Source organism: Anolis carolinensis, chromosome 3 (genome assembly GCF_035594765.1).
Source record: "Anolis carolinensis isolate JA03-04 chromosome 3, rAnoCar3.1.pri, whole genome shotgun sequence".
Taxonomy (NCBI): domain Eukaryota; kingdom Metazoa; phylum Chordata; class Lepidosauria; order Squamata; family Dactyloidae; genus Anolis; species Anolis carolinensis.
The window spans coordinates 16636820-16664402 of record NC_085843.1 but is presented as its reverse complement, the minus strand read 5'-3'; positions in this window follow the sequence as shown (position 1 = coordinate 16664402).

The following is a 27583-nucleotide window of genomic DNA, read 5'->3' as shown; positions in this document are numbered from 1 at the left end:
TGATTCAGAGAAGCATTTTGTGGCTGGAATTGAACATTGCCAGCAATCATGTGGCTGTTCAAACCATTAAACAACGGACGTTTTAAAAATTAATTGATTTCCCCTCTCTTTTTGGCGGGCGGGCGGGTAATAAGACTGGCAAGTTAGCTCAGATCCATAGTAAATATTCTGATATGGCTGTTTTATCTAAGATAGACATAGAAAGTTATGGCTGGCCATCTGATACTGGCATACATACATGTAAGCCCCCCTTACATTTATCCATGTTGTTTTTGGGGTGCTGTAGATATTCCCTTCTTCCCTCCACAGTGTCCAAAGTGCCCAGCTATTGTGCTTAGACCAGTGTTATACAATATTTTGGTCCCTGGATATGTTCACTTTTCTCTTCTGAACAAAAATCTGAAGTTCTGTAAAAGCCCAGCTCCCCAATGCCATCCTGATCTGCTCACTTCCAGTGTTTTGTTAGCTTTGCAGATGCTGCCTTGACTCAAGTGTAATGCATCCTTTCAATCTGTGTATTGGGTGTGTTGTTAGGATCACCTTGTGGGCCTCTTTTCACTTCTCTTTCTATGTTGTCAACAAGACTAGATTTCCCGGTTTGAACAAGTAGAACAACCGATCAAGCTGAAGTGGCTGGTGACTCTACATGAGTGGTTCTCAACCTGGGGTCCCCAGATGTTTTTGGCCGTCAGCTCCCAGAAATCATAACAGTTTGTAAACTGGCTGGGATTTCTGGGAGTTGTAGGCCAAAACACCTGGGGACCTCAGGTTGCTCTACATGTACTTGCAAAGAAAGAAAAAAAAAACAAAATATGGGGAAAAGACTGCAGGTAACTTTTTCATTCCAAAAACTTTTTTTTAAAACAATCATATTGCAAAAATTACATTTTTAATCAAGATCAAATACAAATCATTGGTATGGTTGCTTCTAACTTTTAACACTTCTATCATTCACCATTTTAAGATAGCTACCCCGTGAACCTCATATTAACGAAGTATGGTTTACCAAACATGGTCTCAAATGAGTGGTGCATCAGGTTAAATCGCTGAGCTGTGGAACTTGCTGACCAAAAGGTCAGCAGTTCGAATCCGAGGGGTGGGTGAGCTCCCGCTGTTAGCCCCAGCTTCTGCCAACCTAGCAGTTTAAAATATGCAAATATGAGTAGATCAATAGGTACTGCTCTGGCAGGAAGGTAACAGTGCTCCATGCAGTCATGCCGGCCACATGACCTTGGAGGTGTTTATGGACTTAGAAATGAAGATGAGAACCCCCCCTCCAGAGTTGGACATGACTAGACTTAATGTCAGGGAAACCTTTACCTTTACTACGGTTTACCAAACATGGTCTCAAATGGACCCGTCTCCACACTTCTCCTTGGGGTAATTCACATTCTGGGGAAGTGAACTGACATTTTCTCTACTTCTTATGTGCCATGGACCAGTGTCAGAGTTGTACCCACTGACTATGTCTATTTTTCTTTCCTGGAAACTCTCATTGGACCATCATTCAGGAGTTTATAGATAACATGGATCCAGGGACCACCACAATGGTCTAAGAGATCACACCTAGCAATGGTTTAAGAGATTTCACCCTGTTCTATTTTAAAGTTTAACTTCATTCCAGTTGTTGGTAAAAGGTGTGCAGTCATTTCTATATCTTCCAAGATACCTCTCTTTATTTAAATAACAAAAATGTTTTACTAATGGCCTGAGGTAGCACATTACTCATCTATTTCATATGATCCAAATCTGATATCTAATACAGTGTATTCTTTGAATATTTCCAGTAAATATGGAACAAATTTGAATAGATTAGTATTACTACAACTCCAGCTGGTATCATTGACCACCTAACAACTTGCATATAGTATGATACCATCTGAACAGGATCTCATAAAAGCTCACTTTTAGAGTCATGCATAAAGTTACCACATAAATATTTAACTTGATCGAATTCCATATTTCCTGTGATGTAGTTGCTCCTAGATCTCATTCTTATTTCTTCTGATAGACAATGAACCTGTTATCTAAATCCATTGTTATTCCATAAAATTTGTTCAACATTCCTTTGGCTGAATTTCCAGAAATCAAGATCTTAAAAACATGTTTATATTATCTTCCTGGGACTTCTTTCCTGAATTACACATTCTCAACATAATGGACCTGAAAATACATAATCATGGTCATTTACAGAAGGAGAATTTTGGAGTGAATTTCATAGCACCATCATTACTACCTTCCTTACCTCAATGTCATTATTTTCATCTTGGGGATGCCATTACCAAAGCATTCCTAATTTTCATTTCTTCTTACAATAGCACTGGTATTACACATTTAGCACTAATTTTATTATTAAGCTTAAATGTGCATTTTAAATTATTGGAACTTTTAATTATTTAACTATAATGGTTTATACATGTAACTGAAACATTTCCTAAATAACTTAAAAGCACAAAGTCTCCTTTAATCTTGGAAGCCAAGCAAGGTTAGTACCTAGATGAGAGACCATAGATGAATCATACCAATTGCTATAGAATATATTTCAGAGAAAAGAACAGGCAAAATCATCTGTGAGTATTCCGTGCCTAAGAAAACCCTATGAAATTCATGGAGTTTCCATAACCATGGACTGGGCTGTGGCGCAGCTGGTTAGTAGCTAGTTGCAATAAATCATGCTGACCGAGAGGTCATGAGTTCGAAGCCAGCCCTCATTGGAGAGAGTGCCCAACCATTAAAAAAAAAAGTCCAGCTCATTGTTGACCTAAGCAACCCAAAAGATAGTTGCATCTATCAAGTAGGAAAATTTAGGTACTGCTTATGCGGGGAGGCTAATTTAACTAATTAACAACACCATAAAAATCATCCAGCAGCATGCAGAAAGGAATGAGGAAATAATCCATCAAGGACTCGGTGTCACAGTGGCTGATGAAGCAGCAGCTCCTCCTGTGGCCGGAATCGAGCATACCTCATGAAGCCTGGAAGTTGGAAAAAATGTTAACTTGCCTCTGTGTCTTCATTTCTGTCTCTGTCTGTATGTCTAATGGCATTGAATGTTTGCCATGTATATGTTCAGTGTGATCCGCCTTAAGTCCCCCTTGGGGTGGGAAGGGCGGAATATAAATACTGTAAATAAATAAATAACTCAACTGGCAACTTGAAGGCAACTCACACATTATTGCAACTCACTGATGTGGTTTTTGCAGAGGCAGAAAATGTACCTTATTAGCAGTGCAGCCCGTCAATGCTGTCCTTTCCATATTGGATGACCACAAATGTATCCAAATATATCCCTGTAGCTGGATGTGCTCCAAGGATGTCTTCTTCGGGAACATCCCAAGGACTCCTGAATGTCTGTGCAAATGCCAAATAGTAAGTAGAAGAGCTACACATGAGCTACACAGTTTTAAACAAAAGCTTTATAGTTATCTGTGGGGTATACCTTGATTATGCAGCCTTGCATGGCAAGGGATTGAACTAAATGGCATTTGTGATCTTCCAACTCTGATTTTATGATCCCCATTCATTTCCCCACTCTCTTACAACAAGGATTTTACTGCCCTCTGTGCCCCTGGAGGTTTGTAAAAAATCAAATAGTATCAAAGCCAAGCCATCAATGGAAAATATTTCATCCAGTACAGGTTTCTGCAGCTGAAAATGAATATTGCCAGCATATGCAGGGCTGCTTGAATCATTATTTTTATATAAATTTATTTAATTTTCTTTAATTTTGTTGTTACTACACTAGCTGCTGTACCTTTCATAGGTCAGACCCATAGTAATCATTCAGATATGGCTGGTATGTCCAAGTCAGCTATGGGCAACTGTGGCTCTCCTAGATGATGTTGGACTGCAACTACTTTTCACATCATGCCTAGCCAGCATGCTCAATGATGAGAAATTATGAAACTGAAGTCTCCCCAAATCTGGTCTGAGATGGAATGCAATAGTAGCACATTCTGATAGCAAATACATACATATATATATATATTAAAAGGTAAAGGTTTTCTCCTGACGTTAAGTTCAGTCATGTCTGACTCTGGGGGGTTGGTGCTCATCTCCATTTCTAAGCTGAAGAGCCGGTGTTGTCCGTAGACACCTCCAAGGTCATGTGGCCGGCATGACTGCATGGAGCGCTGTTACCTTCCCGCCGGAAGTACTGTGTTGCTTATCAGGTGAGCTTTTACTAAATAACCTGAAGGCACCAGATACCACCAGATGTTGGATGCTCAGCAGTGTTAGCCCTGGCTAGTACTCGGATGAGAAACTACCAACAAATGCCAAGTGCTGGAGGCTGCATTTCAGAGGAAGGAATCGGCAAAACCACCTCTGAGAATATCTTGCTTATGAAAAATGTTTATATTCCTGGACTCACTGTAAGTTAGCTGTTGACTTGAAGGCACACAGACAAGCAACCACTGGGGGAATTTAACTATATAGATGCATGATAGATTTATTTATTTATCATGTCAGAAATGAACCGAGGGTAAAAGTTGTAATGTATTTGAAAATACAAAGTTAAAAAAACCTTGGCATGATACTAAATTTCCTTTGACCAGCTGGCCACTTGGAGTGCCTCTGGTGTTGCTATAAGAAGGTCCTCCATTGTGCATGTGGCAGGGTTTAGACTGCATTATAGTAGGTAGTCTGTAGTTTGCTCTTCTCCACACTTACATGCTGTGGACTCCACTTTGTAACCCCATTTCTTAAGGTTGGCTCTGCATCTCATGGTCCCAGAGCGCAGTTTGTTCAGCGTTTTCCAAGTCACCCGGTCTTCTGTGTGCCCAGGAGGGGGTCTCTCATCTGGCGTCAGCCACTGATTGAGGTTCTGCTACTTTTGTTCTCTCACTTGCTGAGGTGTTCCTGTGAGTACCTCTGTAGATTGTATAAAACTATTTCTTGATTTAAGGCGTTGCCGTGCTGACAGGGGATGGGCCGGAGATGTCAATGCCTTGGTCCTTTCATTGCTGGCTGCTACTTCTCGGCGGATGTCAGGTGGTGCAATGTCAGCTAAACAGTATAATTTCTCCAGTGATGTGGGGCATAGACATCCTGTGATAATACGACATGTCTCATTAAGAGCCACATCCACTGTTTTAATGCAATGAGATGTATTCCACACTGGGCATGCGTAGTCAGCAGCAGAGTAACAAAGCGTGATTGTTTACCTACCAATGCAAGATATGGGCCATCATCTTATTGTCCATGAAGCATAAGGTCTTTATAACACTATGATTATGTCTAATTTCCCATAATACCATAGTCCAATATTCAGGGCCATTGATTTATTTATTATTACAATATTTATATCCCGCCCTTCTCACCCAATAGGGGACTCAGGGCGGCTTACAATAAAACACATATATAAAATTGTACAATACATTGTGAATCAATTAAAAAGTTATTAAATTACATCAGACATTCATAAATACACTTATAAAATACAGATGGGCATGTTCAAATCTAAAAGACTGGGTCTGTCAATTGAGTTCCAGCGTACATAATAATAATTAGTGCTGCTAATTGTTCCTTTTTGCTCTGAAATGTTGTGTGCCTTCATGTTATTTCCAGCATAAGGTGACCCTAAAGAAAACCTATCAGAAGGTTTCCTTAGCAAGATTTGTTCAGAGAGGATTGGTATTTTCCTTCCTCTGATTTTGAGGGAGTATGACTTGCCCAAGATCACCCAGTGGGTTTTTGTGGTTGAGCGGAAATTTGGACCAAGTCTGCAGACTCATAGCCCAACATTCAAACCACTATACACACTGGATCTCTGTCGATAATTTTCCCTGCTCCTGCCATATTTTCAAATGCCCCTAGACGGCTGTGAAATAGGATCTTTTAGCTTCAGAGATAGCCAGTCTCTGTATTTTCACTAACTTATGTGAAACACTGGCAGCTAGTCTTTGGCGTTCATCCATCCAAGCAAAGTCTAAAATTATTTTCTCAATTTCCTAATGACAAAACTGGAACACATCTGGGAATGTTCAAAAATAAGAATGGCATTGAAGTTTATGTTTCTAGGTTCTGAAACAGAAATTTTAGAGTGAATCTCTCTAATTCTTGTAAAACAATGTTTTAGGCAATCCTTCATCTACATTTATTTGATATATTTTATGTATTACCTGTTTAGCTCTTGTTGCTGATTCTATGACCAATTGGTAGTGTTTTACTGGTTTCTTGTAACAGAAGATACCATATTGAATTAGATCTTTCTAATAATGTCAAGATATCCGACTGGGACAGTCTAATAAACCTAGCAAAGTTTAAAACTTGTTCTAGTTACCTTTTAAAATAAATAAAAGATAGAGAAGAAAAGCATCCCCAAGTTTAATGTGCACAGTTCCACAAACATTGCTCTTTATAATTAAAATTCTTTTCCTTTCCTAAAACTCAGCAGGACCTGGGTTACCGCTGCGAAATAAATGAGTTTTGGATTGATTGGGTCTTGTTTCTTAGGGCTGAAGAGCAAACCGGAGAACCTTTATAGAGAAGGGAACACTCAATTCTTGGATTTGAGGCTTGGCTGAAACAATGTTGCTAAGCAAAATGATATCACCCTTGGATCCGAGACAAGCTAGAATCACAGTTCTCATTAAAGTTACCCAGGGATGAACAAGTAATCAAAGGTCTTTCACACAATAGTCAAAGAGGCTATTGAAGGACATCTGGTCTTGCCAGCATTGCCTTATGAAGCATGGCACTTCTGATAGCTTTCCCTATGGGTTGTCTTGGTTCTAGTTTTTGGGACATCTTCTAACAGTTGCTCCCCTTCCTGCCCATTGCAGACTGTTTTCCCTTCCCACTATTGCCACATTACACTCAAAGGCATCTTACTATGGGCCTATTCTATGCTTCTGACCAAAGAAGGATATAAATGAAACCACAGATGCAAATCCCATGGGCATCACAGTCATACTTTTATGATCATTGCACCCACGGGATTGGTATCATTAATTTCATTTATCCACATCCAACTAAACATGTCCTCTAGACATTTTCTATGTTTTTTGGTGTAACTCTGCAGTATATTTGGGCCAAAAGACCTATTATTATCCATGGGTCTGCATATCAACACAAAGCCTGCATACATATCCCTGCTGATAAGGGGTTTGAATTGTACAGATCTTTCTTGCTCCTTAATCTTTCTTCACCCAAACCCTATTGATTGGTAAAAAGAAAACAAATCAGCAGGAATAACTATGAGGAAAGAGCAATAATGCCAATAGAGATTGAAAGTGGGTCCTTTCCTGGAATATGGATATGTTCCATCCCACAACACATCTCAAATACTAAAGTGTCCCATAAACCCTTTGAAGACAAAGTGAAATACATAGGAGCGACCCCCCCCCCAAAAAAACCCAGTGATATTTCATACTTTTTGTAGTTTCCCCCATTGAAGGGAACTGTTATTTTTTGGTTTTTAGTCCCTCCCTTCTGGACACATTTATGATTGATTGGAGCTACAGGCCCTGGTGAAAGCCAGTGTAGTGTCATTGTTTGAGCATTGGGCTATGACTCTGGAGACCAACATCTGATTCCCTGCTCAGCTGTAAAAACTCACTGGGTGACTTTGGGCTAGTCACATTCTCTTACCTCCAGAAGAATACAAACGCCTTCTGAACAAATCTTGCCAAGAAAACCATGTGATAGATTTGACTTAGGTTCACCATAATTTTAAAATGACTTGAAGACACACAACAACAAGATTAGTCCTAGTAATTTCATTCCTACAGAACCAACACTAACTATTTGGAATTAGTGATGGGAAAATGGAAAATTTCAGAAATTGCTTCTTTTCATTTCCATATAGTCCAATATTTCTTAGATGAAAAGCAAAACATGTACGACGAGGCAACATTAGTCACAATGAGAGAAGTTATTAATGAGAAAGAACTCACAAAGTAGGAGAGTCTGCAGCAGTTTGCTTTTGACTGAGCTTTCTGGGAAAAATATTGTGTCTGTTTCTCTCTTCTGCTCTCTGCTGAGTAAACTGAGTGCAAATTACTGTTGAACTTTGAACTCAACTTTGAGGAACAAGAGGCTTGCCTTGTTGCATAGTGATACACAGGGAAGGGGAGGAGGGCCAGGCAGAGGATGAGGTTGTTGTAGTTCAGCCTGTGATAGTGTCTAATGTCAGTGGAGATGCTGGGGTGTCTGAGCCTGTTTCTGATGGCAATGGGAATGATGGTTTTCCTGATAGGCCTTACTCTGAGCCTGAGGTTTCTCTTGAACAGAGTGGGGATGTTCAAGGCCAAATTCCCAAGAGAGGCCCTCAGCAGTCTTTTTCTGAGAATCAGTCTTCTGAGGATGATTTGTCAGGTGCAGAATTTAATGAGCTTGAAGATAAGTGTCAAGACTTTTATAAACAAAAGGAGATCCATCGAAGGTCAGACTGTCTCCGGAAAAAAGGGAAAGAAAATCTTCATCTGGTGGGAAAGTGAAACAGAATATGTTCTTTTCATTGCATGAGACATGAAAGGCTTTATAAGAGACAAGGGAAAGCTTTTTACCTCAGTGTGGTCAACTTTGAATTTTCATGAATTTCCAAGTGGATTTCTAGTTTTGTGGTTCCAGTATTGCCAAGTTCCTGTTTGGTGAATTGAAGTGGATTTCTAGTTTCATGGTTCCAGTATTACCAAGTTCCTGTTCTGAAAATTGGATTTTATGCTGCCTTGTTCTTGTGGATTTTGCAACCTTATTGAAGATACCTTTTTGGACTATACTGTTTGCATAATTTTTATTGTGAGGCTTTCATACATTCTTCAATAAACTGGGTTGTTGTATGTCTTTCGGGCTGTGTGGCCATGTTCCAGAAGCATTGGCCTGTAGAGCCCAGTTTAGGTGGTTGAGTTCACCTTGGAGGAGGTGAGGTTCGCAGATTCTTTGTGCACGGTCTGTCAGGGCTTTGATTGTGCTCCTTTTTTGACTGGGCTCTACAGGCCAATGGATACTCCACCACAGACATCAGAAGAGCTGCAAGGCCAAGAACAAGCCATGAGAGTCAAGACAAAGATCCACCCAGAGGAAAGGTGTTCTTACCATACATCAAGGGAACTACTGACCACATAGGGAAGCTGATGAAGAAGCACAACCTACAAACTATCTACAGACCCACGAAGAAAATCCAACAAATGCTACGGTCAGCGAAGGACAAGAGGGATCCTCTCTCTTCTGTAGGAGTCTACCGGATACCATGCAGCTGTGGACAAGTCTACATAGGGACCACCAAACGCAGCGCCCAAACAAGAGTCAAAGAACATGAAAGGCACTGCAGACTAATTCAACCAGAGAAATCAGCCATAGCAGAGCATTTGATGAACCAGCCTGGACACAGAATACTATTTGAGAACACAAAAATGCTGGACCATTCTAACAACTATCATGTCAGACTACACAGAGAAGCCATTGAAATCCACAAGCATGTGGACAACTTCAACAGAAAGGAAGAAACCATGAAAATGAACAAAATCTGGCTACCAGTATTAAAAAACTCAAAAATCAGAACAGTAAATAAAAAGCAATACTCTGAAAACATAGGATTTCCAGACATGAATCAACCAAAGGCAGTTAACGACTCTAAACAAAGGATGCCCCAGAGGCAGGAAGAAGACAGCAGATAAGCTTTTCAATGCTAATTAAAGTGATTAACTACACAACATTCACACTGACCTCTCTCACCCTAGACTTTCCACAGATATATATTAACCTCTTTGCTTAGTTTTCTCCATACCTCACAACCTCTGAGGATGCCTGCCATAGATGTGGGCGAAACGTCAGGAGAGAATGCTTCTGGAACATGGCCACACAGCCCGAAAGACATACAACAACCCTGTGATCCCGGCCATGAAAGCCTTCGACAACACTTCAATAAACTGCTTGCTGATAATACTCAACTGCTGTGGTGTCTAATATCAGAGGGGTTCCTGCTCTAGGACACAACAGAGGTAAAGAGGAAGTCAGGCAATGTGGGGCGTAGGGTGACAGGTTCCCCACACACCCCACTGGGCCCGGTGGATTTGCCACAATCCGTGGCAAATCCACAACTGAATGTGATGCGGTTATTAATTTTATCTCACTTGGAATATTGTGTCTACTTCTGGGCACCACAATTCAAGAAGGAACGTGGGAAAGTGTCCAGAAAAAGGTGACCAAAACCATGAAAGGTTTGAAAGACAAACCGTATGAGGAGTGGCTTAGGGAGTTGGGTATTTTTATCCTAGAGAAAAGAAGGCTGAGAGGGCACATGATGACCATGTTTAAATAGTTGAAAGATTGTCATAGTGAGGAGGGAGCAAGCATGTTTTCTGCTTCTCTAGAGATTAGGACATGGAAGAATGGATTCAAACTAAAGGAGAGATATTTCACTTAAATATTAGGAGAACTTCCTGACAGAACTGCTCAACGGTTGAACATGCTGCCTTGGAGTGTGGTAGAATCTCTTTCTTCAGGGACTTTTAAACAGAAGCCAGATGGCTGTCTGTTGGGACTAAAGTGCTCTATCTGTGTGTTCCTGCAGAGCCAGGGTTGGACTGGATGTCCCTTGTGGTCACTTCCAACACTAAAATTCTATGAAATGAAGTTTTCCCAAGGGCTGTAGACATGCAATTATAATTGCATTATGCATTGCATATGTTTCTCCTGTTACCATTTCCTCCTATTTTCAGGACCTTACCTCCCATTCTTTTCTCCCTCTTTGTTAAAACTTGTTTTTTTTTAAGTTTAGAAGGCAGTCACTTCTATTTCATTTTTATCAGTAGCAGCATATAATAATTATTATAATTGCAATTATCCATCACATTTTTGTTACTCTGCAGAGTGCTGTTGTTCCTTACTGTTCCATCTCTAGCCTTTTGGTATACAATTTTATAGAGCTGTTCCACCCTCTCCTTGCCCACGAGAAATATTTTATTACCCTGTAAATGAAATAATCTTCCATCTTGGAAGTAAGTTTCTGCTTCAGTTTTTATATTTTTTCCCTGCATTTCCCTCCTTTGTGTGTTATTTTGCTTCCAGATTTTATTGAATGCTAAGGGGGGAAGTATGATAATAAATCACGGATAAAGTACTGCACAGTAAAATACTGTAAAGGCACGCACACACCTTTAATGGACTGGCAGAAAATAATTAAATTGTATTGCCATTCCCCCCCCCCCCCCGGCCCATTTAGAGGTTTAATAATAAGAAATGAAATCCTCCCGTTATTATTTCATTTCTTATTATGGAAAAGTTATAGCAAGGGAAGGCTCAGCATTGTGAGCGTAAACACCCATCTTTCTGGCATTACAAAATCAGTCATGAAAAATATTGCTTGGGATTGAAACAAGAGCTATAGACTCATTATTTATAAACCACCCTGGACTCACATGAATGGGGGAGTTTGCAAAAGTAGAGAACTTCTATCCAGAGCAGTGTTGTAATGCACTGCTCTTATGAAAGTGGCCAAGGGGTATACTGTGCCTTTGAAGTCTATGTGTCTCGTTGTAGAAAGAAAAAGCAGGATATAAATAAACAGGAGAAGGAGGAAGATCATGGCCCCTTCTACACAGCTGTACAAAATCCAGATTCTCTACTTTGAACTGGATTATATGGCAGTGTAGACTCAGATAATCCACTTTGCATTTTATAGCTGTGGCTCTTTAACATAATTTTATCTAAGGTGGGTCTGTTTTTTGTGACAGCATAGTGTAGTGGTTTGAGTATTGGGTTAGGACTTTGAAGACTTGGGTGACCTTGGGCAAATCACATCTGTCATAGTGCACCCTACACCATAGAATCAATGCAGTTTGACACCACTTTAACTGATGGCCAGGGAGCTGCAGTGGTGCAATGGGTTAAACCCTTGTGCCAACTGAACTGCTGACCTGAAGGTTGGGTTGCTGACCTGAAGGTTGCCGATTCGAATCCGTGAGATAGGGTGAGCTTCTGTTTGTCAGCTTTAGCTTGTGGGTACATGAGAGAAGCATTCCAGCAGGATAGTAACACATCTGGGCGTCCCCTGGGCAACGTCTCATATCAGAAGCGACTTGCAGTATGTTCTCAAGTCACTTCTAACACGATAAAAAAACTGTCATGGCTTAATGCTATGGTATCATGGAACAAACCACAATCTCCATGATTCTATAGTATTGAGATATTGCCATTAAAATGTTGTTGGACTACATTAATTCTGCTATGTAGATGAACCATCAACTTCAGAGGCAAAAGCAAATCCTTCTGAACAAATCTTGCCAAGAAAATCCTGTGATGGGTTCACTTTAGAGTCTCCACAAGTCAGAAATGTCTTGAAGACACACACAACACCCATTGATGGAAAGACAGGAAAGCAGGAGTCATTGCAGCTTCCCATAGGGGAAAAGTGATAAAGATCCAGGGCAGCCACCAAATCGACACTCCTTTCTGTTCCCAGTAATCATACATGTGAAGGTGATGGACAGAAAGAATGGCCTCTTCTAATGATATAAGGATGTGGACAGGTGCATAGTAGAATGGCTTAGTGTGATCTATCTTCCCCCAATAGCAATGTGAACTGTATGAGCAACAAAGAAAACAAACAATTATTCCAGCCTGTTCTCAGCATTCATATCTTCTCTTAGCCTCAATGTGAATGCAAAAAAATGCCCAACAAGGTCATTCATAAAAGTTAACTGTTTCACACTACTAGGCAGCTGTCAGAGTTTGTCCATGGAGAGAGAGAAAATTATAAAATCCATCTACCTGGTAGCATAGAATCATAGAATCATAGAATCATAGAATAGTAGAGTTGGAAGAGACCACATGGGCCATCTAGTCCAACCCCCTGCTAAGAAGCAGGAAATCGCATTCAAAGCACCCCCGACAGATGGCCATCCAGCCTCTGCTTAAAAGCCTCCAAGGAAGGAGCCTCCACCACAGCCCCGGGGAGAGAGTTCCACTGTCGAACAGCTCTCACAGTGAGGAAGTTCTTCCTGATGTTCAGGTGGAATCTCCTTTCCTGTAGTTTGAAGCCATTGTTCCGTGTCCTAGTCTGCAGGGCAGCAGAAAACAAGCTTGCTCCCTCTTCCCTATGACTTCCCTTCACATATTTGTACATGGCTATCATGTCTCCTCTCAGCCTTCTCTTCTGCAGGCTAAACATGCCCAGCTCTTTAAGCCGCTCCTCATAGGGCTTGTTCTCCAGACCCTTAATCATTTTAGTCGCCCTCCTCTGGACGCTTTCCAGCTTGTCAACATCTCCCTTCAATTGTGGTGCCCAAAATTGGACACAGTATTCCAGGTGTGGTCTGACCAAGGCAGAATAGAGGGGGAGGATAACTTCCCTGGACCTAGACGCTATTCCCCTATTGATGCAGGCCAGAATCCCATTGGCTTTTTTAGCAGCCGCATCACATTGTAGGCTCATATTTAACTTGTTGTCCACGAGGACTCCAAGGTCTTTTTCGCACACACTGCTGTCAAGCCAGGCGTCCCCCATTCTGTATCTTTGATTTCCATTTTTTCTGCCGAAGTGAAGTATCTTGCATTTGTCCCTGTTGAACTTCATTTTGTTAGTTTTGGCCCATCTCTCTAGTCTGTCAAGATCGTTTTGAATTCTGCTCCTGTCTTCTGGAGTGTTAGCTATCCCTCCCAGTTTTGTGTCGTCTGCAAACTTGATGATCGTGCCTTCTAACCCTTCGTCTAAGTCGTTAATAAAGATGTTGAACAGAACCGGGCCCAGGACGGAGCCCTGCGGCACTCCACTTGTCACTTCTTTCCATGATGAAGACGACGCATTGGTGAGCACCCTTTGGGTTCGTTCGCTTAGCCAATTACAGATCCACCTAACCGTAGTTTTGTCTAGCCCACAACCGTAGTCTAGCCCACAACCGTAGTTTTGTCTAGCAAATGTTCAAATCACAAGAGCGGAATCATAGGTTCTATTACAGAAGGGAAAATACAGCTAGTGGGTCATATATGGACCCCATGAACTCATTTCTTAGCCCATGAGGATTTCCACCAATGTTCTCAGATCCCGGGAGCAGAGTGAGTGCCCGCTATTAGCTCCAGCTTCTGCCAACCTAGCAGTTTGAAAACATGCCAATATGAGTAGATCAATAGGTACCGCTCCAGTGGGAAGGTAACGGTGCTCCATGCAGTCATGTCAGCCACATGACCTTGGAGGTGTCTACGGACAATGCTGGCTCTTCGGCTTAGAAATGGAGATGAGCACCAACCCCCAGAGGTAGACATGACTGGACTTAACCTCAGGGGAAAACCTTTACCTTTACCTTCTCAGAAACCAACACAAGTTGATTTTTTTGGGGGGTGGGGGTATAATTTTCAGGTGAAAAACATCCTTGCCCCATGTTTATGGATAAGTTACAGTGGGATCACTGCCGGGTGTGCAGGTGTGTGTGTGTGTTCAGAGAAAAACACGTCCAAGTTAATTGCAACCACAGGCTGGGCAATCAAAGCTTTTCAGTTTGGGCAATTCCTAGAGTGGTACAACTGGAGAGAGTTTGTCGTATGAGTTGGGCTTACTTTAGGTTTGCTCCTGGAAGCCTCGCTGCTCAGCACAAAGCTCCTGGCTGGCAGCAGGTAAATTTCATGCATCTCTACATCCAAGAAACATTGGAGGATTTATTTCTTTGAACTTTTTTTTCATATCAGGAGCCACTTGAGTTAAGTTAAAGATTTTCCATACTGTGGATCAGCCATTAATCAGAATGGAGACTATAGTCAAGAGATGAATACAACTGTGAACTGGGAAGGGCAGCTATAAAAGAACTAGAAGAGTTCTCAAAGTAACAAAATAGATCATTAACTGCAAGTCGTGAATCTGGTGTGAGAGAATTGGCCATCTGCAAGGACATTGCCAAGGGAATGCCCGAATGTTTTGAACTCTACGGACTATATGTGAATGCAATACAACTCAAAAGAAATTGTGACTGTACTGTTATGTTTTGAAGTCACTCCTCTGAATACTCAAGAGTAAATTTCTAGGGATTTTTTTTTTTTTTGCATTCTTGTCTTGCTCATTTTTTGAACTGGCAAACTGTGCATTGTGTTACTGAACAATCCGCAATACCTCACACTACCTCCCAATTACAGGATTGGTTTTCTCAATGACTGAATTGCCAGAGTCTCTAGTTCTGGATTTAGTAGTCAATTATCTCTTCTCCTCTTAAGATACCTTCAAGAAGTCCATCCGTGGTGTCTTTTATGAGAGGATCTAAGCTGAGTTTATAGATTGAGCTCCTTTGTGTCCAGGTTGGTGGAAGTGAAGGGATAGTTTCATGACTCATGATAGACATTTGTCAGCACATTTCTTCAATTCACAATGCCAGTGTTCCCTTGGGAGCATTCTCTTGCTCTTCTAGAACACTGATGTTGACCTTGGGAGAATAATTGGCGTATTTTCTCTATCTACCCGTGCTTCTGTTTCTTGCCTTCATTAGCTTGTTTTTCTTTTCCATTTAATTTTCTGAGAAAATTCAAGGCACCAGCAAGCAAAGAGTTTTGCTAAGTGGAGGGGAGGGGGGAGAGGAAAACTTAATGACTCTTATCGTTTTAAAGACTCAGTGCTTTCTCTAATACCATCCTTTCATCTGTGTTATTTATTTTATAAGGAAGGCCATTTTGCCTACACTGTAAGCATGCCTTAAAAAAAATCCTCTGCTTCAGTAATGTGGATTCACTAGAGGATTTTGTTCATGAAAATGAAGGATACTGGTCTCTAAAGAGCACCAACTGTAAAATAATTACATTCATTCTTATTAAAATGCTCAGTCATTAGCTCAGAAAGTACATCTTATGGTGACAGAAGGGGCTAATTTGTTAAATAAGATATTCACCCAACTATCCATAATGTGATTTAATCAGTAGGCTACCTTCAGCATTTTTTTCTTTCTTCCTTTTTGATTTTTTAAAAAATAATAAGTGACCAAATTGATCAGAATGAATTATTCATAGCTGGCTAAAACAAGAAGAGAGAGAACTCTGTAATGATAAGACAGAAAGCTTTGAGAACACAAACTATCGCAACAGGCGGATTCATTCCATACTGAAACCCTCTGGGAAAATGCGTTGCCTTCAGTGATAACTGTAATATTCAAGGAATCCTGCTTGCATGCTGGCTAAATTTTAACAACACCGTTTTCCACAGTCACAGGGATTGGAGAAAGACAGATTTGTTGCTGTTCAACTTATGATGACATGTGAATGACAAATCTCCCAGAGCCCTGGCCATCCATTGCCCTATTCTGATTTTACAAACTCAGGCCCACGGCTTCCTTTGTCCCCCTGTAATGCTGCTTTCCTATTTTCTACCAGCTTTACCAAGTTTTATCATCCTTCGTATTAGTCATGTAGATATAACTAATTTTAATGTTTAATGTTTTCATTAATGTTTTTAATGTTTTAATGTTTGTGTATAGTTATAATTATTTTATGTCCTGGCATGGAATGCTTGCTGTATATATGTTGTGCTCTGCCCTGAATCCCCTTCGGGATGGGAAGGGTGAAATATAAATGTTTTAAATAAATAAATAAATAAATATCTTCACATGATATGTTCAAAGTACAATGGTCTCAGTTTAGTCATCTTTGTTTTTAACAAGATATCAAAGTTGATTGAGAAGCTCTATCTACTTATCTTTTTAGCTATCCATTATGTTCGTAGAACTCTTCTTCAACACTACATTTCAAATGAGTTGATGTTCTTTTTATCAGCTTTCTTCATTGTCTATACATAGACATTGGAAATACTGGATGATTCTGATTTTGTTATTCATTCAAAGACAAACTATTGAATACCAAAATCAAGATTGTCTGTGTATCTGCAAAGATCCACCAGTTTGTTCCATCCACCAACTCAAACCTCCCAGTCAACATGGATCTCAATCAGGATATAAGACACACATATAGGATAGTTTTCCTTAAAATGTTTGAGTGAAAGAGGAATTTTCAAAATCACATCAGGTATGTATGTCAGAAAGTATGTAACAAGAGTTTTTCACAGCTTTAATGGTTGCAACAGATCCATCCCTTGATCTCACCCAGGTTTTTAAAAATGCCCTCTGTTTCAAATAGAGACAGTGATTCTTATGTTTTCTATGGGATTGTCTGGGGAGGTAAGAACAGCTGGTGGCCTTCAACAGGGAATGAGCTATAGAACAATAAAAACTGCATCTTTTATTAAAACTACAGTATAATAAAGTCTAGATACAGGTTTCTAAACCATGAAAATATGGGATATTTGGTAAATAAAGTATCTGCCTGCCTGTTTATTAGGTCTGTGCAATCAATGAAAAAAAAGATTCAATATTCATTACAAAATTAGGAGGCACTGGTGAGTCAATTCTAAAGTGTTTCTAAAATAAGTGTCTGTTTTGTTACTATAACAAAAATAATAAATTATTCATTACTATTTCATTATGTAATTGCACAGGAGGGGAGGGGTTTCCAGGGCTCCTTTCTCACTCATTTTTAGAGCTATTGGGATGAAACTTGCTACAATGATAGAACATATTTACTACTCTTACCCCTCAAATTTCAGAATGTTTCACTCATCTATTGGTTTTTGGGGAATTTTTTAAAGTTTTTACAAAAACCTTTTTTTAAACAAAACAAAACAAAACTACATAATTCCCTCCAAGTTTCAGAAAAATTAGCACATCTCCTGATTTTTATGAAATGTTTAAAATTTTCTTTAAAAATTAATTGTTTTTATCTACTATGGCTGGAGTGGAGTGGGGGTGTTGTGGCGTTTGGTGGGTGGGGGCCACACTTGGAGGGCAAGTGTTTCTTGATTGAAACAACTTGTGTCCTTTTTGGCTCAATGCACACAGATAGTATAGCATTAGCCTTTGAAAATGTGGCAAAAGGGCTGACTGAAACAACTTGTGTGCTTTTTGATTCAATTGTATGCAGATAGCACAGCAGTTGCACTAGAAAATGTTGCAAAAAAGGTTTGTGTCTGACTGAAACAACTTGTGAGGTGGTTGTTGGCTGTCAATGCACACAAATAGCTCAGCAGTGCATTCAGCAGCCCAGAAGCCTTCAGAGATAAATGATAGAATGCAGCCAAGATAGTGTGTAGCAAAAAGATAAAATAGTCATAAGGTAAAGGTGCTCACCACCCCAAAAAAGAATAAGCAAAGCAAGCAAGCACAATATGTACAATATACAAAACATCTCTCTTCATTTTCCAGCACAAACTCGAGTCAGCCTCAGCTGAAGAAGCTAAAACTAAGTAAGCTGGTCTCCTTCCTTATCTTTCTCTCTTTCTGGTGTGGTGCCTGCCTGCCTGCCCATAATACAATCAATCAATCAATTTATTAATGCTCCAACCAATGGCCATATGCATTTACAGAAATGACATCAAACAAACATCTATACAAAACATTGTAAAATCCAACAGTCAAAAGTAGGATGCAAGAAGGATAAAACAGAGCATACAAAATATACATTGTGAGGTTCAGCGACGCAAATGCAACATGTGCTGCGAATTGCCAATATATAAGATCAGCCATTTTAAAAACTTAATCAACAACATCTAACAGGCATCTATACATAACACTGTAAAATTCAACAGTTACAAGCAGGATGCAAGGAGGATAAAACAACGCTTGCAAAATACCACCAGTAAAAAGCCAGTATAAAATATCATTCACTTAAAAAACTTAAGTAAGTAAACTTAAGCCTATAATACTACTCTGCCTACAAAGCTAAAATGAACCTGGCACAGTGCTCTTTTAATTTTCCTTGCCCAATGGAGGCCATGGTGTGGCAGTCGGGAATTTAAAGAGCATTGGCCATGGCTCCGTCTTCCGTCTCCACCTCCTCTCTCTTCCCTCCACAATGGCCCTGATTGACTGAGAGACATGGCAACCTGTTTGGCTTTGCCTCCTGGTACTGCTTGATTGCTCTGTGAATTAAAACTATGGCACAGAGAGTTACAACATTTACGTAATTTACACAAAAATACCAGGTACAAGTTTCGAGTCTTAAATTTTTAGTGTGGGTGATGGCTGCGTGTCAGATATTGGGTTGTATACACAGATCTAACAAATTAGATCCAACTTATGACTGACAATCGAAATTTTGCACAGCCCTACTGTTTATCGAATATGTCTACAGTCTTGATTCTAGGAATTTCAAGCCTTGAAGCACAATACAGACCCTACCTAGCAATGCTGATAAATGAATTTTTTATTTCCAAATACATATTCTGCCACTGATTGACACTCTTTCTTCTGAGTTTGCTACATGTATACATATGCAATTTGTAGTGAGGAGTGTGGAGAGACATTGTGATAGTTCTTGTTTCAACTCACTCACTTTTTAGCCATCTTCGGAAAATCAGAGCTTTAAAAATAACCTGTCACAGATAAAATTCAGTGTGATAAAATGAGAAAGCATGTCAACATGCTTACAATATGCCACTGCTATATTTGCACGCCACATCTGGTGCTTGCCTTCTGGAGCCCACATGTAGATGAGTGAAAGCATTCACAGCAAGAGTGGCTTGTTCCTTTCCAAATGCAACAAATCAAAATCGTGGGATATTTTTCTTTTAATTACTAGGACTGAGCCAAAGTTTCTTCAAAACTTTTAGGATGGGAAAAATATATGAACATTGTTTTGGTGATCTTTTGGGGACTTTACTCTGAAATAATTTAGTAACCAGATTTTTTTTGTGTAGCCTTTTAATTTGTTTTAATTGTTTCATGTCTTTTTTATTTTGTTTACATAATTTATTGATTTTTTACTTGCAATTATCTAATTTGTATGCCCATCAACACTTCACAGAGAAAAAACTGGGACATGTGTAACCGAGGAATATTGGAACATAGTCAAGATGGCAAAAGTTATTAATAAAAAAGGACACATGAGTGTGCACAGTATCTCTCAATATAAACAGTCACTCACTACTCTTGTTGTCAGCCCATCCAGGATCCAAACCAATGCAGATTCAAACAACGACAATGCGAGGGTCTTTCAGAAGTCATAGTCAGTAGTCCATTCCAAAGGTCCTCACCAAAACATTCAAGTCTATACATAATCAAAAGTGATGAGAGTTGCTGTTCGATAATTATGGGGACCCAAGCTTGGTAAAAGCTAAGGAGTACTAACCACTATGTAAAAAAATATAGTTGGCCCTTTGTATCCAAAGATTCTTCATCAATGGATTCAATAGCCCTTCAAAGGCAACCATGAGACTGATGTGGCCCTCGGTGAAAATGAGTTTGCCACCTTGCCTTAGGTCTCAGGGTGAAAATCATCTCCAAGTCTTTCAAAGTTGTAGGTCACCCACACTCCTGCAATTGTCTACCTATCCAGGAAACTGCCTTTCCAAATATGTGTGGAGAGGCTATGTGACAAGACAATATAACTTCCGGAAAAAAACTGTTTAATAATACCTGAGGGTTAGAATCAAATAAGATAATGCGTGTTGACTTTCTGCAACATCTCAGCAAAAGCACTTGTAAGTGTTTAAGTGCTTTTTATTATACCTGTACACAACAGGCCCAAAAGAATGAAATCCATTTGGTAGCTCCCTAAAAGCATTACATGGATCAAATCATTTTTGGCAGACAACTGCTTTTGATGGATGAAGGCTTCCTGGATTTTCCCCTTGTTTTATGTTATTTAAACATTTCTCTGTTGACAATTAAACTACTTATGGTTTAATTTTAGCTAAACATGCCTTAATATGAATAATAATAATTGCTGATGAGGTTACAGCTTTAAAAAGGTGTACCAACTTTATTTGTCACTGGTACGAGCATTCTTTGTTTGAAAGAAATAGAGGTCAGCATTGGAGAAAAAGACCCCAAAGTAGCTGTACGTGATACAATTAAATAGCACTTGACAATGTAAGCATCTAATTAGAAAGATGGGAGGTCGAAGTTAGAGGGGAAAACTGACCAAGGGGTAAATGAAGGGGCACAATGTTATTTTTTTGTTTTGGACGTTATAGCAAATGCTTTATTTAACATTTTATTCTGCTCTAAAAGATGAAATTATGGGGACATTTGGAATGGTTTGTCAGAAACCCAACACATCAATATATACATACATAAAAAGGATACCAATTCTTCAGGCCTTAGGTAGGTAAAGGTAAAGATTTCCCCCTGACCTTAAGTCTAGTCGTGCTTATCTCTGGTGAGTGGTGCTCATCTCCATTTCTAAGCCAAAGAGCCAGTCTGTAGACGCCTCCAAGGTTATGTGGCCAGCATGACTGCATGGAGCACCATTACCTTCCTGCTGGAGTGGTACCTATTGATCTACTCACATTTGCATGTTTTTGAAATGCTAGGTTGGCAGAAGTTAGGGCTTATAGCTAACCCTGCTCCCTGGATTCAAACGGCCAACCTTTCGGTCATCAAGTTCAGCAGCTCAGCAGTTTAACCAGTTGAGTCACCAGGGGGGCTTCTTTTATCAGATTTCATTTTCTAATTTAATAAACTTATTGATGAGTTGGAATGTGAAAAGGTTATCTAGATAGTGAAGGACCTGGAAGCCAACTACTTCTGGCTTTCAGTACTTATTATTTAACTTCACACACTGAGAAAATGTAGTCTCTCTCACACAAGTCCCTTTTAACATTCGAATATGATTCATAGAGTCAACCAACCAAACAAAAAAGCTTCCCTACCTCTTCTTGGTCTTGTCAGTAACTTCCCCTTTATCCTTACAATTTTTTGATCTCCTGATTTTTATAAAAATCCAATTTGCATTCTATCCAGCATCCTGTTCTGTCACTAAGGAGCTCAGAGTGCTGTAGATGGGGTTACTCCATTTCATTTTCATGACAGCTCCATGAAGCAGGTGAAGGGGAGAGCTTGTGTAAGAAATGTCCAAATAGGCTGACAAACAGCTCTGGGCAAACAACACACCCTCCAGCATTTCAAAGATGGAAACCAGGACATATGTGGACAGGCAAAAATTATTAGTTAGGAAAAAAACATGAGCTAGGAGACGGTGCAGCACTTTATTTTGCCTGACCCTACTGGGAAGGGAAAGGGAGAAAGGAAATGGAGAGAAACTGTGACATTTTAAAAGTAACTGATAAAGTGGGATGAGAGGAGATTAATCAGGACTGCCCCTGACAAAATTGACCCATTGGATGTCATGCATCAAATGCTGGGATGATAGATGTATGCATAGCTCTCTATGCCCACTCTGACATCCCCCTCCTTCCATATGGCAACAGTAAAGCCCTGTGATGAGTCCTGTCTGCTTACAATTGCTAGTGGAAAGCAGAGAGAAGGGGAGAGTTGGTTATGACCTTTGAGAAGCATTTGGTCTCAGGTTGGTCTCAGGGGAATAGAATCATCAAATCATCAAGTTGGAAGAGACTACACAAATTATCCAGTCCAACCCCCTGTCAATCAGGAAAAACACAAAGTACGCCTGACAGATGGCCATCCAGCCTCTGTTTAAAAGCCTCCAAAGAAGTAGCTTCCACCACACTCCAAGAAAATGGTTCCACTGTTGAACAACTCTCACAATCAGGAAATTCTTCCTAATGTTCAGGTGGAATCTCCTTTCCTACAATTTAAACCCGTTGCTCGAAGTCCTAGTCTCCAGGGCCACAGAAAACAAGAATAAATTAAAGTGTGCTGTCAAGTGGAGCTGCACCAGGAATTCAGAGCAGAAAGATCTTTGTGCTCTGGGTAATCTTGTGCTACTTTAACAAAAGTCCAGGAGCTAGAATCAGAAGAAAGCCAAGATTCAGCATTGGGAGGAGGCTGGTGAGCAACCAGCTGCAATAGATCACTCTGACCAAGAGGTCATGAGTTCGAGGCTAGCCCATGTCAGGGTGAGCATCCAACAATTAAAAATAAAAAATAGCCCCTGCTTGTTGCTGACCTAGCAACCCGAAAGATAGTTGCATCTATCAAGTAGGAAATTAAGGTACCACTTATAAAGTGGGGAGGCTCTATAAAAATAATCCAGCCGCTGTTGGAATGAGGAAGTGCCATTGCAGTGGATGATGAAGCAGCTGCTCCCCCTGTGGCCGGAATCGAACATCCCCTCAGGAGAAGGTTAAATTGTCTCTGCATCTGTCTCTGTCTTTGTTCTATGTGTATATGGCATTGAATGTTTGCCTTATATGTATATACAATGTGATCCGCCCTGAGTCCCCTTCGGGGTGAGAAGGGCAGAATATAAATACTGTAAATAAATAAATGAATAAATAAATAAGAAGACATAGATAGAGCAGATCAAAATGCCATTGAATAGAGCCAGATGAATAGTCAAGTAATCCAGAAGTCATAAATCCATGAGCTACAAAAGAATCATGCCAAGATCTGGGAGCTCTCTAGATATTGCTAAACAACAGCTCCTATCTTCCATCACAAGTGACCAATCTAGCTGAGTTTGATGGGAACTGGAATCCAGTGACAGGTGTACAGGTGATCCAGCCTGAGGTAGACAGGGTGAAACAGATGGCACCTAGTGCTTTGTGTGGGGCCAGATAAGAACAAAAGAAGAGCATTGTTGAATCACACCAAAGACACAACTAGCCCAGCATTTTCTTCAAGCAACAACCAACTTTTCACTCATGGTTGAGTTTCATAGATAAGAAGGTATTCAAATCTATTCTTCAATCTGATGTTTTTGTGCAATGGCTAGAGATGGGATGGGCAAAATGTAACCTTCCAGACAATGCTGGATTAAACCTTTCACAGTTGTACTAGACTGATAGAAATTACAATCTAACACCTTTTGGAATGACAAAATTTTCCAGTCCCTAGGCTAACATATTGAACTTGAACACTCTACTGGCAAATTTTCCATTGCTAGTTGGCTATTTTGCATAATTCCTGTTAGTTTTCTTTCACCACATCCAGTCTTTCTGTATCATATTAACCTTCCGCTCTTTTTCTTCCTTTCTTTCTATTTTGCCATTAGTCCATATGTTTGACAATGAATAAATATTCTGTAAGATAAGATCCTTTAATGGTTTTACAAGGAAGGCTAATCTTATTTCATTCCCTGTTAGTCACTGTGTAGGTGGGTGGACATGGGACGGGTTGATGTTCACTTCTGCCTACTAATTTGATTACTCTGCTATAGAGATCTATTACTATCACTCATATTGTATAACAACAACGGTTTAAAGCAATCCAATCATTCCAAATGATAGAAAATCTAATGGAGCAAATAAATATTAGCAAAAAAGTGAGGGAGTGAGAACAATGAGGTTGGTTATTTCTGTTTTGCCTTTTTAAAAGCATTGGTGGACTTCCCCCTGCCCTTGCTTTTTTTTATTTGTTTTGGTCTGTTTATCATTTGTCATTTCATCTCCTACCACTCCCCACATTTTCCAAACCAAAGCACATAATTGAAAGAGTGAGCGTCCAAATTTTCACAAATAAAAGCCATTAGCCTTCAGGTTATCTCTCCATTGCAAATTGTTTTCCACCCTTTTCTCCACCAAATATTGGACAATAAAAATGAATCTTCTGATTATACATCAAATGTCACATCATTATGGGTTCATTTTGGCTGCTTTGTATTTCAGGAAAGCTATAAACAGCTGCTGAAACTGATTGATTGCTCAAAATTAGGATTAAGTATCTAAGCAACCTCTAAAGAGCAACTTAGTCAGATATATGACTGAACTAGGGAGGGAGGAGAAACATGTTTATTCTGAAAACATTCAATTTAACACTTTTGAACCCATATATTAACTAATTTATATGTTTTTAATGCTTGTATAATGTATTCTTATTTATTATTGTTAATGGTTTTAAATGTGTTGTTAATTTTTTATTGATTTCTTTGGCATTGAATTTCGCCAGGTGTTGTAAGCCGCCTTAAGTCCCCTTGGGTGAAAAAGGCAGGATAAAAATGTTGTAAATAAATAAATATATGTACTAAAATTCAACATTTATCAAGATTTGACCTTCAAACATTTCAGTGGAATGGGCCACTAGCAGCCTCTTGTACCAATGGCCGGGCAGTAGAGCACATGCCCTATTATGCCCTGCCTTCAGCACTGAACATGCCCATTAAGCTTGGCTAATAGTTATCGACTGTTGAGTTATGTTTTTATGATGTGTTATGTTTTTATATGTTAAGCATTTTATTTTTTATACTTGTGATTTACTTTTACAATTTCTAATGTTTAATTTCATCAAATTAATTTTCAAAACTAGTTTCCCAAGTTCTTTGATAAACTGGAAAGTTATAATGAATTTTGACATGTCCGGCAATTCTCTCTTTTTTCTTTTTCCTATTTCATCTCTCAGTGAAGTTATTTTGCTCCAAAACAGCTACTTTAAAGTCACTGATGGAGTGTCCAGGGAAGCTGAAGAGTTCTCCCACTGGTTTCCTTCTCTTAAACAATCCTTCAAGCAACAAACATGACTCATTTGCAGGAAAAAGCATATAAGCACAGGGACTACTGCAAACCCAGATGCCAGCTCTGTCTTTTCATCTACTCTGACAATACATATTTTGGACTTGTAAGAAGTATTTTACCTCTACTCTCAAGTAGGAGTTTAAAACCCCCATGAGACCATATAGGCTAGCTGCCACCATCCACTGATTTAAACTCTCTTGCCTCATAATCCAATGGGAGATTACTAGGGAGAGGGAAGATTCACTATGCACATGTAGACCAAGTCAAAGGCATGGGAAAGGAAAGTGCAAGAAATGGAGAGTTTAAAAAGGAAGCTTATGTTCTAAGCAAAGACTTGACATTCACAAAGGAAAATGAAGTTAACCCTCTTCAGGCATACTTAGGAAAAGTTGCAAAGTTGGAAAGCAATCTAAATCATGTCCAGCCAAAGGTAAAAACAAATGTAATTTTCCTAACTTGAATAACCTAGCTACTCATGATTGCAGCTGCTCCCATGGATCTGGGCTGTTTTGGTGGAGCTTGGAGCTGGGGCCTTTTGTCTATCCAGTCTACCCAGCCCTTTGTCTTCCTTTGTCCTCTCTTGTTCCCTATAATTCTCTCTCTACCTCATGGTTTATTTATTTATTTATTTATTTATTTGCAGTATTTCTAGCCTGCCTTTCTCTACCCCGGAGGGAACTCAAGGCGGCTTTACATAAAAAGGCACCTGTTCGATGCCTTGATAACAATACAATGTTAAAAGACATTTAGAAAATCATAAAATTCAAGTAAAACAAGTAAAACATTTAGAATCACAGTCATAATTAATCACATGATCCGTAAGTTCCATAATGCTGGCCCTCCCATTAAATGCAGTTGTAATACCTTTGCCGATAGAGGAGAGACTATCCCCTTGGTTGTATTGGCCATTATCACAGGACCCAAAGTTGTGTATATCATCAGGAGTTTATTCACTTGCTTGTCTTCCAGAACCATCAGCCCCCAATGGCCACAGTTTTCCCATTCTTAATAACGTCACACAATCTAATAGCCTAACAAAGGTCTAATGATGTAGAGAAAATGCTTCAAGATCCTGCTTATAATACTATCCCGAATCTGCTTTGAATTCTATAGACACTGTTCTCAGCTTCACAGATAATTATGTCTAGCCCTGCACTTTTCTTTTTCTGCCCCGGAGGCCTTGCTTGGCTCTCTGAACAAAATGCACTGCAAACAATTTCAGCTATCTGAAAAGGCATCTCTTGTTGTGGAAATACAGTAGCTTCATACTCTCAGAAAACCAGGGATCATTCAAAGATGGTAAGAAACCTGGAGGGTTTAACTGGATCAGAGAGAAATGATTATTCCTTCTGGCTGGAAAAAAAAGGAAGACATATCACTTGTGCAAATGTTCAAATCCCAAGTGGCAAAGGACAAATAGGGTCAAACTTACCTGCAGGCCTTTGTGGAAGAAAAGTTCATCTCCTCTCAATTTTCAATCAATTTAATAATGATGAGCTTTCTCAGCAAATAGTCACAAGAAAGCTCACCTGCTTTCTCAGTTATCTACCAAATTATGAAGCTGGCCTTATCAATTAATATAGATTTTATTCAAGCCAAAATTCCCAGGATCCATAGCACCAAGAACACTAGGGACAATTTATTAAAATTATTACGAATTCATCAAAATATTCAGAAGATGCTAACAACACAAGACTTAGTATTGCCCTATATCCATCTTTTACATTCAGCTTTTATCTAATTATAGCATGAACAAACTTTGAACTGCACATGAAGTGAGCATCTTTATGGACTTTGACATCCTCAGTGGCATTTACTAGCATCTCCTACAAATAAAAAATATTTTTTAATTTTTTTTCATAAAACAAACTAAAAGGGAGAGGTAAAGTGACCAGCATGGTGTAGTGGCCATAAAAACCCATTGGATGATCTTGGGAGAGTCAAATAATCATAGCTCCAGAAATCCCCATGATAGGGTCCACATAAGTCAGAAATTACTTTAAAACATATAATAAAAACAAAAGGAATTTGAACATGTCACGCAAAGCCTTCATTTTATCCCTACACTGTTACACCACTGCATACAGATATATTGAATTATGTATGTGGAGTCGCTTTAGTGGAATAACAACCATATCTTGCTGACAGGGATGGAAATGGAGGTCCATATATTGCTGTGCATATGCCAAGGTGAACTGCAATTGGCATCGGCTCTGTGAAGTATTCAGAGACCCAAATACAATATGT